The sequence below is a fragment of the Canis lupus genome, chromosome 38 (assembly GCF_011100685.1).
Source record: "Canis lupus familiaris isolate Mischka breed German Shepherd chromosome 38, alternate assembly UU_Cfam_GSD_1.0, whole genome shotgun sequence".
NCBI classification, from domain to species: Eukaryota; Metazoa; Chordata; class Mammalia; order Carnivora; family Canidae; genus Canis; species Canis lupus.
In genome coordinates, this window is record NC_049259.1 from 18,739,100 (window position 1) to 18,752,936 (window position 13,837).

A 13,837-nucleotide genomic window follows, 5' to 3' on the forward strand; every position below is an offset into this window, starting at 1 on the left:
CTCAGTGGTCATGATGATTTCACCATCCCTTTAAGAGCTTGCTCAGAAATTTTTCTCCATCCACCAGACATAACACATTTGGACTTGCCGCAATGGCCAGTGCTCCATAGACACCCTCCGTGGTGCTCCTACCTGAGCCAGAGCACTTAGTGCTGTGACTCCTCCCAGCCTGTTTCTCCAGCTGTGTTGGTGCAAATCCAAAGCACGAACTGCTTCTCTCGGGACAGGTGGGAATGTGGGTGCAATGCACAGGCTGAGCCATACAAAGTCTTCCTGTTTCCTCTCCACACTGCCAGGGAGGTGCTTACGAATGCCTCTCCATGGCCCATGGAAGAGTGTTCAAGGAAGATCTGAGTCTTGCCTTCTTCCCCGCCAGCCATGCTGTTCAGGGACTTCCCCGGCTGCATTCTAGGCTGAAGGCCGGTGGGCCCCAGGTTCACCCTCACTGGCCTCTTCCTAAACCACACCATCAATAACTATGGCTTGCAGGCCCCATGCAGACCCCTAGCAAACCAGCCTGACTGCTCTGGGCCTCCTGGGTTTCTCTCTCCCTCTTATTTCAGCACTCACTGGACAGTGGAACACAGCCAGCTGACTTCCCAGTCCGTCCCCATCCTTCCACCCCTTCCTGCCATCATCTTGCCCTGCCCCCACCACCCTGGTCCTTCCAGTCTCCCTCCAGTGGCCTTCAGCTTGTGTCGACAGAGGGGTTGTGCACTCTTGGACCTGGCGTGTGCACTTGCTTGAGCCTGGTGGAGGTGGGGACCGGCGGGATGGGAGGGGAGGGGGCAGTGAGTAGGGGTCCATCCACGGTTTGATTGCCACCCTCAGGTTGGCCCCGGTGCTTTCAATGAGTGCATGAGGCTGGTTGATGCTTCAGCCACCAGTGTAACCAGATCTCTGTGGGCTCTTGAAAAATGGAGCTCTCTTCAGCAGCAAATGTTTGCAATTAACTTTAACATATGGTGGAATTTGTTTTTGTGTCCGTAAAGCATGATAGGCAGTGAGGATCTGGCAGGGAATGCACCAAGCTCGTCACGCCCTGGGCCCAGCTAGTGGGCGGGATCTTTCCACTCGGTTTGGAGCACGAGACACTCGGTGAACTAAGCGGTCATTGATGGGTCAGCTGGGGCCCTGAGCCCTCTCTATGGCTTGCCACATCCTCTTCCTGCCAGATGTTTCTACCTGTCCGGCAACGCGGTAAGGTGTGGTCCCTTTCCTTTAATGATGGGGCTCCGCAGCCTCTGGCCCTGACTGTCCTTGCTTCTCAGTTATGGCCCCTGCCCAGCTCTTGTTCCCTTGGTATATATACCTTCTACCCCAGGGGTGTCCTGCAAGATCCGCATGCTCTGGTCGGTAACAGCAGTAAGAATCATAGAACAGCTCTGGGACCAAGTCCCGGGTAAGTCCTGTGTTTGGGTTCATGTTGGGCTACAAGTAACATGAAACTGAATTAACAGGGGGCTGAGGCCAATAGGAGAGTGATCTTTGCCTAACGGGAAACTGGGGGTATGAGTGACTGGGTTGGTCTGGCAGTTTGGGGTCATCAGGGATCCAGTCTCTCTCCAGATTCCCATCGTCTGTCTTCAGGGTGCTGGCTTCTTGGACCAGCTTGTCCCCCAGGGCCTGCAGCTTCTCATCCTCGTATGACAGGTCCAAAGTGAGAAGGAAGGGCTGGGACCAGTGCTTGCTTCATTGTTTGCTTCTCATGTGGAGGAAAGTCTTTGTCAGGGGTCCCTAGCAGACCGCCCCTTGTATGTATGTCTTTGACTATAACTGGGCCACATGCCCACCCCCAGGCTAGTCACTGGCAAATGGGAAAGAGATCAGTCTGCCTGGCTTAGGTAAGTCATGACTCATCCCTGGAATGGGGAGCGCATTGCTGCCCAATGAAGTCGAGATCCTCTTAGCAAGGTAGGGGTGGTGTTCGGGAGGGCAACCAACAGTGTATGGTGTATTGATTCCTCCACTGTCAGAAATGGTGATGGCCGAGGGGATGCTTGAAAGTGCTGGGAGGGGAGTGATCACTCCTGGGGACACAAGGCCATGGGATGCGAGATTGCAGCAGCCTCTTCAGGTCCTTGCATATCTATCCTGTGTGCTGCCCCTGCTTGCGATCCTCCCATAGTGCTGTTTGCCCCAAGTTATGACTGCTCAATGATGTGCCAAGACTTCCCATTTCCTGTGAAAGAGTAGTCAAACCCAGCATTCAAGGCCCTCTCCCTCTGGCTCAAAATAACCTCACATCTAGCAGAAAACATCATTTCCTGTTTTATCTCTTGATAATTCTTTGGGCTGAGCAGACGGCAAATCGGTCTGCTCTCTGCCTGCATAACCCACCTTGGGTTTTTTGTCTCTACGAGCTTGTCCCTCTATTTGGCATGTCTGACTCCATAACTCAGCCTGTTCTGATTCTACTTTTTGTTTGAGGTTTTCACTTAAGTCCTCATTTCTTTGGAGCACACCTCCTTGATGGCTCAAGCTGGAGGTGTCCTGAGTCTCCTATGAATTTCTGTAGCCCCTATTACTGGTCTACCCCTAAGAGCCACGGAGAGCACTGGATGGGCATAGATGACCTTAGAGCAGGGCACAAGGTTTGCGCTGACCCTTGAAGGCTGGGGAAGATTTGGGTTAGCTAAGAGGACAGAAGCCATGCCAGATTGTTGGGGTGCAAGATGACCATCTATTAAGCGTGCACCAGGGTCTTCACATTCCTGCTTTTGTCTCGCTTTCCAACATCTTAACACTCTTTCTCCAGGAGCAAGTAAAATTGGTGTGTGGTTACCATAATGGACAGCTCGGATAAAGGGCACTTGCAGAAGGTTCTACTGCACCGTACTGATGTAGATCAGGGGAGGTCTTTAGTGGGGCTGAAACCCTGATGTCCTTTGGCACAGGGGCAGTTCTCACATCTACCCCATTAGTTTGCTGAACTCTGAGCTGGTAGTTTCTAGTGTGGGGTTGGAAATGCTGAGCTGTATAAACAGACCTTTGAGGAACTGATGCTCAGCAGGATGCTTCCAAGCAGGCCCGCTCTCAGTGCTGGGATAGATGAAACCCTCTGGAGGCAATCCCCAAATAGGGAGTCTAGACCTCATCTCTCACCCTCTTTTGTCTTGAACACTCCAAAGGACTGAAGTGTGCTAAGCAAGATGATGGGAGTCAATGATGAAACAGGATATTGTGACCTCCGGGCAGCTTTTGGCGAGCCTTTGATGGCTTAGCCAGGGGTGAGGTAACGAGCCCAGACCCCTGAAGAGGCCACATGCTCGAGCTGTTGGGATTCCTCTCTGTCCTGTTCTTGGACTTTGGGTCTAGTACGTAGAAAGCACAACTCCTCCTCTGGGGATTCTTGTTGCCTGTCATACAGTCTTTTGCATTAACTTTCAGAAATTCGTAAACATGTGAAACACATCGAGACAAGTAAAGCCAGGTTACGTGGATAACCACGTAGTGTTCTACAATCTGTTTTTAGAACTATTCTCTCATTTGTTGCTGAAGACTGATGATGTGGGTATTCCTGACCCCATTTCTCAGGCTCAGAGAGGTTAATTAGCTTGACTAAGGCTCCGCACCTAATATGTTGTAGAGGGGGGTCTCAAATTCAGGCCTTTCCATGCTCTTTCCACTATAGTTTCATTGCCCCTTAAATGATATTATAAAAAGAAATTGTGACATACCTTTCACCTTGCTTCCTATGTGTCCATATAGGCACATGCGGGAACATTTACTAGCCTTCCTACCAAGACGCAGTCTCTCTCAGCACTGTACCTAAGGCCTCAATATTTTGCATGTTGTATGAGGTGCAGAGCTTAGCATAACCAGTCACTCTGCTCACTCCTGAACCAGCTGCTCTACTGTTCATGGTGGTAGCGTTATTTTTATTTATTTTTTAAAGATTTTATTTATTCATTCATGAGAGACAGAGAGAGAGAGAGGCAGAGACATAGGTAGAGGGAGAAGCAGGCTCCCTGTGGGGAGCCGGATGTAGGACTTGATCCCAGGACCCCAGGATCACATCTGAGTTGAAGGCAGATGCTCAGCCACTGAGCCAAAGAGGCGTCCCCATGATGGTAGCTTTAATGTTAGCCCAAGGACATCATGAGAAGGGTAAAGCTAAGGCAAAGGAAGATTACTTGGAATATTAGAGGGCCAAATATGAGTGCTGTGGTTTTGTGACGTTTTGACTTCAGCTTGGCTTCTCTTGTCATTAGGTGAGATAATCCACAGTGGTCCAAACTTAGGCTCCTTCCAGTATGACTTCCTGAGAATTTTCCCTACAGCATGGAGGAGGCTTACCCTGCTCTTGGTTAAGGCCTATGACCACTCCACGTGTGCCCTACATGCCATGGGATCCCCGCTCATGTTCTTGTGGGGTCACTCCAGCCCCAGCACTACTCCACACCTCTCACCTGCATCTTGATGAGATCTCTCTGGTGGAGAGGGAGGAGAAACTGCTTAATGTGTAAGGGGTTTTATTTTGGAGGAATGGAAATGTTTTGGAACCAGAAAGGAGGTGATGGGCTTGTACAGCATTGGGCTCCTACCGCATCATTCGTACCAGCCACCGTTCCATGATGACTCCCATTAAAACAGACCTTTGACCTGATAGCCCCTTCCACCTGTCATTCCATTTCTCTGCGCTTTTCATGAAATTCTTTGAAAGAGCTGTTGCCTCTTGTGTCTCCAAGTCCTTCCACTCCATTGAGGCTTTCCCCGGCCATCTGCTCACCTCTGCGTGGCCAAGCCCAGTAGGCAGTGATCAGTCCCCATCTTGCTGGATCTTGCTTGATGGGCTTCATCATTCTTGTTTCCATGAGACACTCCCTTCCCTTGGCTTTCCCTCCACTTCCTGTTTGTTCTCCTTTCTCCTGGGTCACTTCTTCGCAGGATCTGTCTTTTCTTACCTGGAGTACTTTGGTAACCTCTTTTTTTTTTAAATTTTTATTTATTCATGATAGTCACACACAGAGAGAGAGAAAGGCAGAGAAACAGGCAGAGGGAGAAGCAGGCTCCATGCATGGGGAGCCCGACATGGGATTCGATCCCGGGTCTCCAGGATCGCGCCCTGGGCCAAAGACAGGCGCTAAACCGCTGTGCCACCCAGGGATCCCTTTGGTAACCTCTGAACTGGCTTTCCTCCTGCCCTTCCTCTTCCCCCAGACAACTCTCAACCCACCAGTGATAGTGATCCCATTAGAAATTCAGCCTAGGGATATACCCAAAGGAATTGGAAACAGGTGCTCCAGTGATAAGTTCATGGATACACATGGTCATCGCAGCACCATTCCCGATAGCCAAAAGGCAGAGAGAGCCAAAACATCCATCAGCAGATGAATGGATAAGTAAAATGTGATATATCCATGCAATGGAATATTATTTAGCCATAAAAAGGGATGAGGTACTGATATATGCCACAATGCAGACGATCTAGAAAACATGCTAAGTAAAAAGGAGCCAGACACAAAAGGTCACATACTGCATGATTCCATTTATGAGCAAAATCTGGAATAAGTATATTGACAGAGACAGAACACAGATCTCTCGGGTGGAGAAGGGAGGAGAAACTGCTTAATGTGTAAGGGCTTTTATTTTGGAGGGATGCATAGGTTTCGGAACCAGAAAGGAGGTGATGATGGGCTTGTACAGCATTGGGAATGTATTGAAAACCCCAGAATTGTTCCCTTTGAAATATATAACGTGTCTCTTACCTCCATATAAAGGAAGTTCATTGAGCATGGCACTCCTCTGCCAACACTCCCCCCACGCTGGGAGAAGAAAAGTCAAAGTCCCCGCCATCACCTGCCACAGCCTCACTGGCTGCCCAGTCCCTCCCCAGGACTTCTCCAGTTGCAGCTCTTACCACCTTTGCCTTTGCCCACTGCCCAGCCACACTGGCCTCTGTGCTGTTTCCCGGCTAGCTGTGCTCCTACCCCGGGGCCCCTGCACTTGCTCGTCCTCCTGCCTGCCACGCTCTTCCAACAGACAGCGGTAAGGCTCCCTCCTGACCAGCGACTTCACATCTTTGCTCAAGCATCAGCCACACAGTGAAAATTACAACTCCCCACCCCTGGCACGTCCTGTCCTCTTTTATGCCTGCATTTTTATTCATTGCACTCATCTGACATTTTATTTGGTGCCATTTGTTTTCCATCAAAGGTAAACTCCAAGGGCTGGGATTTTTGCCTGGTTTGTTCACGGGTCTTTTGCTAGCACCTGGAACCGTGCCTTGGTATTAGCAGTTAGAATAGTAGTCACTTAATAAATACTTGTTGCAGGTACTGTATGAATAAAACTCTTTCCTCAAATGATCTAGAATTCCACTCTCCCAGCTTTCTCTTCAATATTTGCTAGTTAGAAGGACCTTATGTCCCTTTGCTAGAGATGCCATGAAACTCATAACCTTTTTCCCCAAAACGTTCCGGGGGAAATTAGTTGGCCATGACCTTTAAGTTGCTTTCAGGTTGTTGGAAATGTGCTGTGGTGTGTGTCTAGCCTCATCACCTCTGCACCTCTCATGAATGCAGTTTGGGGGGCAGAGTATTTATCTTCGTGGACATACTGGCCTATTTTTAGAGGCATTCAGCCCATGAATGTAGTCTAGATAGTAATGTATTTCAGTGATGGTGACAGCCATGTCCCTCAGCATGGTTCTCTTGGTACGATTGGGTTAGAGGTTGATTCTGGTGCACACAGCTTATCCTTCACAGAGCAGAAATGTGCATAGCTTCAGGAGGTGCTTCTGTTTGAATGCAAGGTATGTCTTGCCTTTGCCAGAGAAGTCCCTTCTTCCTGGCAGACGGGGTGGTGGTGGTGGTGCCTACAGGCCTTTTGAGAAGTAACTTCACAACAGCGCCTTTGCCAAAAGATAAAACAAGCCCCTGCCTTTGTGTCAGTTGTAGGTAATCTGCCTGACATCCAGTGATGAAAGCAGGCATTTCTCTTCTATCTGGCAAGAGGAACCCCTCGCCTTATGTTTTCGCTGGGAGGAGCACGCCTTTAAGTTCCTGACTATTCCCAAAATTGTAACTGGGAACCTGGAGGTCTCTGAGAGGTGGGGAAGTGGTGAGCTACTTCATCAGCACCTTCCCCCTGGGCTCGCCTTATGGAGATCCGAGCCCCCCACCCTGCCCTGAGCAGAAGAGACATTCCTGGCAGCTTGTGCTCTCTTCAAGACACTGTCTGGTTTGGAGACACCCTAGCTTGTCATTGTTTATTCCCATGGTAGGGAGAAGTTGTTGTGAACTATTTTTTTAAAAAAACTTCTGTCTATAGTATGCTATGAAACCAAACTGCATCCCCAATCTTAAGGGGTTGTGTTTGTGAGTGTGCGTGTACTGGGGGGAGGGGACACACACTCACATCTGTACACAGAACTCGGCACTGTGATTCCAACCAGGAATCCTGTTTCACAGAGATTTTTGTGGTTCTCCAGCTCCTCATGTCTGTCCCTGCTCTCTAATCCCCTGAATGGAGCTGGATATGGGGAGCAGAGCCATATGAAAGGCATCCAAGATGAAAATTATATCCTAGACTTGCACATGAATGTTGTGGTTGGAGGTGGGGGTGTATGCTGGCTGGCGCTACACACTTGCCACCATTCCTCCTGGATTTTGCATTTCCACCCAGTTCCCATTTGCTTGTTTCCACACAGATTCCAAGGTTGATACTCTCCTGGGTTAGAACCAGCCTGGATCACTGATCATAGAGACTGGGCTCCCTTTAAAGAAGTGGTGGCCAATCTCTGACCTTTCCTTCCTGAGTAAAATATTTCAATATAGTTAATAACTTCATTCGTCCAGTTCTAACTTATGAGGAGCTTGGGTTCACAATGATGGTAGTATTGCCTTGCGGTCACATAGAACTTTTAATTTACAAAATACAGTACCATCCTGCCATTTGATTAGGACAGCCCTCAGGGCTAAGTTAGGAAGTAATATATAGTGGATCTTTGGTGGGTTTTGGCACCGACAGACTTGACTTGAATTTTGGCATTCCCAACTCGTAGCTGTGTAAAGTTGAGCAAACTACTTAGACCTTCATAAGCCTCTATTTTATCATCTCTAAAATGGGAGTAAGTTTTGACAGATGAGTGACATGATCTAATCTAGTTCCTAGTGAGATCACCTTGAATCGAAGCTGTATGGAGAAACAGCATTGGGGGCGGCAGGAGGAAACAGGTGGTCCATTTGGGAGACTGTTGCAGTGATCCAGGGAAGATGTGGTGGGAGTATGGCCTACAGTGGGGGTAGTGGGCATGATGAGACATGGTCAGGTTCTGGTTATATCTTGATGGTGAAGCAAAACGGCTTGTTGATGGTTTGGATATGAAGTGTGTGGGGGAGAGGAGTCAAGAACGATTCTGAGATGTTTGTCTTGAGCAAAAACAAAGATGGAGGTGCCATCCATCCATGGAAAAGGAGAGACTGTGATTGCTTGGAGCAGATTTGAGCCAGCATGAGGTGTGGACAAATGAAGATCAAGAATTCTCTTTTGGTTTTATTAAGTTTGAGATTTTGATTAGAGATCCAAGTGGAGATACTGAGTCGGTAGTTGTATATACAAGTTAGATTTGGGAGGTAGATCTGGGATAGAGATAGAAAACAGAGATGATTTCTTTTTGAATTTTTTACAAAGGTTATCAAATGGGGAAGTCGTTGGTAGAGAAAGGATTAAAAGAAGGGTATTTTTATTCTCACTATGGGAGAAATAAGGAAAAATAAGTGTGAAAATATTTACAAAGAGGGAGAATGTGTGATGTTGCTTTTGAGTAAGCGTGAGGTGCTGACGTCTAGTGCCTGGGTGGAGAAGTTGCCCTAGATAGGAGTGCAGGGTATACTACCTTGAATGGCAAGGGTAAGTCCTTCATATAACTGTATCCTGACCGTGGTGGGTTAATTAAAGTTTAATTTTTCCCACACAGAAGAAGCCAAAAGGGGAAGTCCAAGGATGGTAAAACTACTCAAGAATGTTTTCAAGGATCTATGCTTTTCTCCTTTTATGTTGCATCCTGAACAGGTGGCTTTCGCTCTCTTGGTACCAAGATGGCTGTTTCCAGCCAGGTGTTATATTTAATTCTAGGCAGAAATAAGGGAATAGGTAAAGAGTGAGAGGTATGTACTAGCGGAGCCTCATTTTATCAAAAGAATAATAGCATTTCCGAACTTCCTGCTCCTGTCCCTACTCCTAGCGGGATCCCACGTACTGCCTCCTATGGCCACTCCTAGCTGCAAGGGAATCTGGCAGGTGCGATTTTCACCAGAGAAACCAGCCATCTAAATTTTGGCTGTAGGATGCAGAATATGAAAGATTATTGTTTGTTTCAAAAATATTTTTAATTTTTTTTTGCATTGTGAAAAACACATAACATAACATGAAATTTGCCATCTCAACCATTTTTAAGTGCACATTTAAGTGGCAAAAAGTACATTCACATTATTGTGCTACCATCTATCACCATCTATCCATTGAACTCTCTTTATGTTGCAAAACCAAAACTCCATACCCCCCCTCCCACAGCTCTCTGTTTCCTTCTTTCTCCAGCCCCTGGCAACCACCATTCTACTTTATGTCTCTAGGAGCTTGACTCTTCAAGTTACCTCTTATAAGTAGAATCATCTGCTATTTGTCCTTTTGTGACAGACATTTCATTTAGCATCATATCCTCATTATGTTTTGGCCAGAATTTCCTTCCTTTCTGAGGCTAAATAATATTCCATTCTAATATATTCCAATGTAGATAGTACAGTTTGTTTATCCAGTCGTCTGCTGAGGGGCACTTGGGTTTCCTTTATCCTTTGGCTGTTGTCGGTAATGCTGTTATTAACATGAGTGTACAAATATCTCTTTGAGTCCTTTAAATTTATATATACCTAGAAGTGGAATTACTGGATACTATGGTAATTCTACGTTTAATTTGTTGAGGCACGGCCACACTATTTTCTATAGCAGCTGCACCGTTGGGCAGCCAGCAGTGCACAAGGGTTCCAGGTTCTCTACATTCTTGTCAAACTTGTTATTTATTTATTTTTTTGTTTTGTTTTTATTCGATCATAGCTGTCCTAATGCGAGTGGTATCTTCTGGTTTTCAATGGATGAGGAGAGAGTTGAGAGATAAAAATAATTAAAAACAAGAAATAAGAACTGTCTCAGGGCACCTAGGTGGCTCAGTGGTTGAGTGTCTAGTTTGGCTTCGGTTGCGATCCTGGGGTTCTGGGATCAAGTCCTGCATCAGGCTCCCTGTGGGAAGCCTGTTTCTCTCTCTGCTTCTCCCTCTGCCTATGTCTCTGCCTCTCTCTCTGTGTCTCTCATAAATAAAAGTAAAGAAAAGAAAAGAACTGTCTCACTTCCACTGGGTCAGACATCAATAAAACCTTTCTGGGACTCTCCAGACACACCAAGTCCAACCAGAAAGGAAGGCAACATAATCTCGTGGGAAAGAGATCTTTGGAGGTTCAGGGGCCTGGCTTTTTTTACTCAAGACTCCACCACTGTTGGATTTGGGGGGGGGTGTCTGTAGAGTACTGTTTACCTATTTTACCTTCTGTGTGATGAGCATAATAGAATCTTAACCTGCCCCCCCTCTTTCTCACTTACATCAGAGCTGAGATGTTACACAAGATCACACATGTTTGAAATCTGTGAACTAAAGGCATTCTGGAACTTCAGATGATCCAGAGATATTTTCCATCCCTCACGTGGAAAGGGAAAGTCCCACATGGCAGCTCTTTGTGGCTTTTATGCGATGGTGAGAGATTTTTACTCAGATTGTTAGTCAATGTTTGTCTTTTCTGGTCTCCCCTGGAAGACTGGATGATCCTTGAGAACAGGTGTCGTACACACGAGGAGGAGAACAGTAACAACTGTCAATGTTTTGAACACTGTCTTGTGCTAGTTGCTGCACCAGATGATTTAGGAACATAATCGGTCTTCCAAATACATCTAGTTCCTAATACAGTGCTAATGGTCTCTGCTGATTCAGTAAGGAGCTCTTGGGCTGTGACAGTATGTCTGTTTCTTTTTTTTTTTTTTCCTGGATGTATGGCACAGTGGTAGTCATGAAAAGTGAAGGTGACAAAAGCAAACAGAATTCATAGAGAGCTCAGTGTTGCCCCCTGCTGGGATCTCAGAATCTTTCCCATCAAAACATCATCAATAATGTCCTTGTCCTTCTTACTTTTATCACTCCCGCGCGCGCGTGCGCGCGCACACACACACACACACACACACTCTTTCTATGTCTCTGTCTCTCTCTCTCTCCCACTCATAGAACCCAGGAAGCATACAGTCTTTGTCAGAGTATACATTGTATTGGCCACGTGCCATCCAGCCAAGCCAAAAATTGTGGAACAATAGGAATGTGTGCCCGGAATATCAGCTAAAAATACCTCATTCCCTCTGCTCTCTTGTTTTCTGGGTATGTTTAAGAGTGTCCCAGGAGGCTAATGAGGATGAAGGGGAAAGAAACCTGACAGTTTCAAAGGAAAACAACCCTTTAACTCCCTAAAAAAGAAACATACAGTTTCTGTACGTCTGTTTTATGTTTCTTGCCATCTTTGCATGTCTGTGTGACAACATGGGGAGTCTATAATATAATTTGTGCCACCTTGGCTTGGATTATTGGAATCCATGCTTTTACCACAGTGTTTTGCTCTATGGTCTGACTGGTAGTCAGCTTTCTAGGTTTTGGAAAAGAAGAGGGGGAAGGAGAAGAAAGAGCTCCTAAACAGGAGACTCCCTGTCTCATACATGCTTTGTACTCCTTCACCTGGTCCAGGCACTGCTTAAGAGCTGGGGGACATGTTTCCATCCTTGGTTGGGCCATATGTAACGTCTTTCATTTTTTGATCACTGACCGATCCTCAGGCTCTGGCTGGCTTTCTCAGTAATGTCAGCTTTGTCTGTGATTTGGGGTAAGCCATCAATCCTTCTCCGGCCTTGGTTGCTTTCCTTTTATAAAATGAGGAGAGAAGTTGACTAATCTCTTGGTGGGGGGTCTAACAGTTAGGGGAGCAAGGCAAGAAGAAGGGTGTCTCAATGCAGGTCCACGCAGTGGTCAGCAGCCTCAGTATGAAGCAGTCATCTGAGAACTGAAATGATAACGGGGCAAGGGTCTGTCCCAAATATTTGCCAGATAATGTCAGTGTTAACCAAATAGCAACTGTTGGCTGTGGTTGGCTAAACATGGAGCTGCCGACTTCCTGAACATATGCTGGGTGTTAGGCAATGAAAGTGGGTGTTGGTCAACATGAGTTGGCTGATGTCAATATTTACCTTGGGTTCGGGTGGACCATAGCCATAGTTGCCCGCATGAAATGCACTATTTCCTTTCAAGTATTTGTCCTTTCAAATTTGTCTGTTGGTCTGTTCTCCAATAGCGTATGAAAGGCTTGTTGAATTTTGATTTAGTTTGTCAGAACACTGAAGAAGAAAGCCTTGAGATACACGTGAAGTTCTATTTTTGGCCTCAGTCATCTGTCTTAAAATAAATGATCTACAGTTATTTATGTGGGCAGATATGGTAAATTGATTTCAATAAGAAGAGTTAATAGTCGCTACTTCCTGAGACCAGCTAGTATTGTCAGCGACTGCAAATACATTTGTCTTCTTTAATCTCCAGAACATCTTGTAAGATAGTTACCATCTCGTTTCTGGATAAAGAGGCCAAGGCCCCAAGAGTCTATCAGCCACCCAGACTCTCAAAGGCAGAATCGGGATTTGAATCCAGGTTCTTTTGGAATTCCAAGGCCATGCTCTTACCATTCTGTCTCGCTGACTCTGGAACAGATGCACCGTAAGAACAAGGAAAGTACTGAGTGCACCATTTTGAGGTAAAAGCTGCCCATTGCCAGCAGGGTTTTCGATAGGCGATGAGCCATGTGTTACCCCGAGCTCCTCGGAGCCTCCGGGACGTGCAGACATCATACTTAGCGGTTCTCATCCCATTGTATGGTCCTCCTCGCTGCTCCCCAGGAGCCCCAACGAGACAGAGACTCTGATTGGCTCTGCCTGCCACTTATTGTTTTCCATTTTCTCCCCACTGCAGAGTCTTGAGACTGTCTCCTATAGAAGATCCTGCCACTTCTATTGTCCTTGCAGACTTTCCCACCGCCCCAGGACCACAGGCTCGGTTTCTTATTGTGGTCGTGTTGGCTCAGCCTCAAGGACAGAGACCTTGAGCCAGCTGACAAGGTTGCTTGTGTCACTACTTCTAAGGCCACAAGCCATGCTTTTGCTTCCCAATACTTTTGAATACGCTTCTCTCACCGCTTCTCCTTCAGTTTAGCCCCATGGTCTCCCAGACTCCCAGCAGCAGATTTCCCCGACAGACAGTTTTGGCGTATGGCCAACCCCTGTCTCTGTGCCTGGGTGACCTCAGTTACCAAGTCAACGTGGCACTTAATGAGTGCTGCTGTGCTGCCCCCTGGTGGAGAGGGTGGAAACCGAGCGAAGCACAGATCGCTGCCTGCTGGCTGTCCAGCTCCGTGAAGACCCTCCCCTGGTTTCCCAACCAGAAGTTCACATATCTGACCGAGCCTAGTTTTGGTAGGCTCCAGCAGCAAGACGGCATGCTGTGTGGTTGCCAGCTGTCCAAGGCTAAAATCTATTTTTTTTATGTCGGGGCAAAAAGAAGTATACAACCAGTTGGCTTCAAGTAAAAATTAGGGTTTTTTTTTCCCCACATACTTATTTTGTCTTCCACCCTTCCATTGAATTGTCTACGGTATGGAGGCCTTGAGTAGCTGCCTTTGAGATCTGCAGGATTCTGGGTCAAGGTTAATGAAGAGCTCAATCTTTTCCAAACACGCCCTTTGTTCTGGAACATTCTGCAGTGTCA

General features: G+C 46.9%; 1 protein-coding gene and 1 long non-coding RNA gene across 2 annotated transcripts in view; one reads left to right on the forward strand and one right to left on the reverse strand.

Moving 5' to 3' along the window:
- The window catches only part of LMX1A (LIM homeobox transcription factor 1 alpha), a 152,203-nt gene that overhangs the window by 82,148 nt on the left and 56,218 nt on the right, over nt 1–13,837 (forward strand). The window lies entirely within an intron of this gene.
- On the reverse strand, nt 10,990–13,800 carry LOC102153382. Its single transcript, XR_005385782.1, has 2 exons — nt 13,687–13,800; nt 10,990–12,478 (listed from the first exon to the last, which is right to left on the reverse strand). It is a non-coding gene; the product is annotated as an uncharacterized LOC102153382 (long non-coding RNA).